We start from the raw sequence: 4,436 nt of genomic DNA on the forward strand, positions 1-4,436 counted from the left end.
AGAAGCACAATGTGGCAGCATGTAGGAAATATCTATTTATTTGGGCTTTTGAGCACTTACCATATGCTCTGGTGCTGGTACTGATAGGCCTTTATTGGTTTATTAATACTGAGATTTTAACTTTGAGAACAGAAGGCAAGTTGATTAAATTTAAACTATTAAAGTGAAGATTGTCGGGAATATTTCCAGAGGCAAGAGTGAACTGAGTGCATTTTCCCGGACATGATTCCGACCGCACAGCTTCTTTTATGAAACATCAGCAGTTCCAGCTATTTCACATTGCACCCTGTGAAGCAGAAATTATTTGTTACTTATCCTCAGCTCCTAGTTTGGGGGCAGCCATAGACAACACTTTCCCAGAGGAGACTGAACTGGGAAAGGAGGAGTAAGCTATGGGGCTTTGGATTCTGAGCTCTGAGATCTCACAGATCTCTGAGAAATCGGAAGGCCCTGAGTAAATTTGTATTTGAAGGTGGAAGAGTCTGGGAATCCTTGTGAGTGATACAATGGGATGTGTGTGTAAACAAGGAGCTGAAATGTCAGGTCTGGCTAGTGAAGGGAAGGGTTTTCAAGTCTCTTTAGGAACGAATGATGTTGGGTAGAAAATCCATTTCCACAGTCTGCATCCAGTGAACATTTAACATATGGAGAAGAAACAATATATAGCAGATGATACTATAGTGAATCAGGGGGAAGGGGGCTTTGGACAAGGTGTTGTGGTTCTTTATAAAAGAATGAGAGGTTCTTACATGGTTATAAGGACTCTGATGAAAGGATGGATTGAAGGCCATGGAAGAATTGGTCATTAACTGACAGTGCAGAGAAATTAGCTCCTGAAATAGAGGTCAGGCTGTGCATTTCTTTATATCCACCTTTGTGACTAGCAGTCCTGAAATACCCAGTGAGCAGAAGAGAGAATGAGAGTGGGGAGCCAGAGAGGAAGGGGAGGGGGTGGAGACCCTGGTTGGGGGAAAGACTGCCCTAAGCAAGATAAAAGAGGTAGGAATGTCGGCCCTCAATATTCTTTCCTTTATCTGCAAGGCCAGAGCTCAGGGGTTGCCTCCTATGATTTAAGAGAACATGGCAGTGACAAGGGGAGATGTCAAGACCTACCCTTTGAGTAAGAAACAAAGACCCGCAAATCTGGGATACAGTGAGTTATTAGCTGTATCCATCTACATTCTGGTTGTTTTCTGAGATGAATGCTTTCAAATGATTCTGGATCTTCTCATTACTGGAATGTAGGCCCCTGAAGGTTGGCATGCAGGCAGTAATGGTTCCTTTTAATAATTAACTACCATTGATTTGTCAGCCAAAGGTCATCCCTTCCTACATTTGAGAACCTCAAACTCTTGGCACCTGAGAACAGAAGTGAAAAATCATTCACAAATTATTGATACACTATACGCCCCTGCATGTCTCACCCTGTGTATGTAGACACTGCAAGATCTGAGCTTAATGATAGACGCTCCCACTCACTGCTAAGACCCTCATCACCTTTCCCTGTTGCTTCACCATCTACACCTGCAGGGGTTCTGGTCTCGTAGTCTGTGGAGACAGTGGGCTACCTTGCAGTAGAAGAAAGTGGAAAGAAACTGTTAATAAAATGATTCTATGTTTTCCTTCCTTGACATTTTTTGGGTGTACATGTATTTTTTTCTGCTTTTCTCTTTCTTAAACACTCCCAGAAAGAGGTTTTGTTCCCTAGAGAATACACTGATTACTAGGTGAAGTAGGTTCTACAGCTGGAGAAACCTCTGCAGAAATGTAATTTGCTGTTGCGCTGTACCTGACTTCTTACTCATCTAGTGCAAGGACATGGAACTGACCTCATTAGGCCCAGAACTGGGGAATGCAGTTTGTATAATGGGGTTGAAACACTGGTTCCCAAACCATTGACGCTTTATCTACCCTGGTGCTTGTCGGTGTTTGCTTTAGAAACCTTCCTTAGGACATGCTGGCCTCTAAGCCTATGGAAAGGCCTAGTAAGGAACCAGTACAGCAGGCTAGCTTGTGGTGGCCTATCCCAGCCTGTCCTGGGAAAGGAGTGGGGGCACCTATGGAAATGAGTTCCATAAGAATACTTGTATTTTTTCCTTTTTTTAAATTGAAAGTTTTTTCATCAGCATACACAATAACAGGCTTCATTATAACAACGTCACACATGTATATCATTGTCCTTGCTCATGCGCCCCCCCCCCATTATCTTCCATTATCTCCCCTCTTCCTTCCCACTGGTCCCTTTCCTCCTCAGAATTAGTTCCTTTTTACTTTTATAAAGCCAGCTCTTTGTAAAAGTAATTAACTATCTACAGTTCTGTATCTTACATGTATCTAAGGTAATCTCCAGCCCTGGTATTTTTAAATCGTACAATAGAGCTCACCTCTGAACTCTAGAGTAAAGTGTTTTAATGTCACCAAGCCTTGTCCAAGTACCAAGAAACAAATGTGACCGGCATTTGAATTGCATTGTTATCAGGATCTTGTCCTTCTGTTTCTGGAGCTTCTTTTGTGTCGATTGTGTTTCAAGTTGCCTGTTACATTCAGTTAATTTTTAAATGCCTTGTTGAGCCTGTGAAATGACTGCCCCCCCCCCACACAGAGGGCTTTTGTGTACAGTTATTAAGCTCTCCATTAATCAGCTCTTTATTACCCCAAGGAGCAGAGAATTAGGGAATAAGCCAAAATAAATTTTGTACATGCAAAATGATACCGCAAAAATAAATCTATGCTCTACAATGCATTGCGGTGTTCTCTTCTGAGGTTGGAATGATATGCGTTTCATCATTATGAATGGATGCTGGATTTCTGTATCTGTTGAGATGATGAGACAGTTTACCTTTCGTTTATGTAATTGTGGTGAATTAAGTTGATTGATTTTAAAGTGTTAACCCCAATTTTTTTATTCCTGGAATAAATGCGATGTAATCGTGATGCATTACCCAGCTTCCATATTGCTGCAGTCCTTGTCAGTATCTGCTGTTAGGTGATGCTCTGAAGAAATAAATCAGGAAAAATTGCTATGTTTTTATTCTCTGAAGAAATTTTAAAGATGAGATTAGTGTTTTAATATTGATTATCTGTTCAGATATTTCCTTTGTAGAAAGATTTTTAACACATAATACTTTCTCTGTTACCCATATGATGTACATTATAGACTGGAGTCGGGGCGGGGGGTGCATACTGAAACCATAAATAGTTCCCAAGTCTGTCCTTTTCCTCTATCATATAATACTTACTACATTGGTTAACTTATAAATTAGGCACCGTAAGAGATTAACAAGAATAACTGATTATAAAATAGTACAATTATAATATACTATAAAACAGTCACCTGAATGTAGTCTTTCTATCAAAATATTATATTACCATTTCAGTTTAAAGAAAGTACCTTCTGGATTCTTTGGGGGGAGCATATCTTGCTTTGGAGCCATTATTAAGTAAGATAAGAGATGCATGAACATAAGCCTCGAAATATCCCAGCAATTCTTCTGAGGGCTACTAGGTGACTCTTGAGGGGATAGCATATACAGTGTGGATATGCTGTATAAAGGATGAGTAGGATTGGGTAGGAAAGTGAGGGATTACAGCACTCTACTCAGAATGGTGCTGAGTTTAAAACATGTGAATTGTTTCTCGCTGAAACTTCTCATCCAGTGTTTTGAACGTGGGTGAGGGCAACCACCGAAAGTGAAAGTACAGAGGTAGGGGAAGGCTACTGAAAGCATTTGCTCACTTTAGTATCAGATGACTCAGATTCTTGGTTTTTTGCTAAGTTTTGTGAGTTCTGTGTTTTAGGTTTAAATCTTAAAGTACTGATGCAAAATTACCCAAGTATCTTATGATTTTTCATCTCTCTAAGATTCCAGGGCTGGCAAGATAACACAGCAGGTCAAGGTGTTTGCTGTGCAAGCCTGGAGTCCTGAGTTTGATCACTGAAGCTTATGTAAGGCAGAAGGAAAGAACCAGCCCCACAAAGTGGTTCTCTGACATCCACATGTATTTTCTGATCCATGAGCCTCCCCTGTAACATTCATGAACAATCCTCTTATCATGTATGCATAACCTCCCCTTTCATTCATGCACATACAAACACCCCTATCATGCATGCATATGTGAACACACATATACATTAAAAAAATTAAAGATTTACATGTTTCTTGTGTTTTATATTTATTTTTATCATTCCTTTGGGTTTCTATTGCTGTTTTCTATTTGTTGATTTATAGGTAACTTATCGGATCTAATTTATAAATCCACAATTAACTGATTTTAGTTTACTTTCCTAACATATGCATCTAAGGCTTTAAATTTTCTTATAATCGCAGCTGAACTATATGTGATGACTTTTATATGCCCTATGTTTATGGCCATTCAAATAAGCAACTCTCCAATTTCCATTGAGATTTTTTTTTTCTTTTCATTGAGTTTCAAGA

At 39.6% G+C, this 4,436-nt stretch overlaps 1 long non-coding RNA gene across 1 annotated transcript; it reads left to right on the top strand.

The window, feature by feature from the left end:
• The first annotated feature begins 265 nt into the window (after positions 1 to 265).
• Positions 266 to 4,152, top strand: LOC143267832 (uncharacterized). The gene is made up of 2 exons (XR_013043409.1): positions 266 to 1,153; positions 3,863 to 4,152. It is a non-coding gene; the product is annotated as an uncharacterized LOC143267832 (long non-coding RNA).
• Positions 4,153 to 4,436: the final 284 nt, after the last annotated feature.

This window comes from Peromyscus maniculatus, chromosome 11 (assembly GCF_049852395.1).
Source record: "Peromyscus maniculatus bairdii isolate BWxNUB_F1_BW_parent chromosome 11, HU_Pman_BW_mat_3.1, whole genome shotgun sequence".
NCBI classification, from domain to species: Eukaryota; Metazoa; Chordata; class Mammalia; order Rodentia; family Cricetidae; genus Peromyscus; species Peromyscus maniculatus.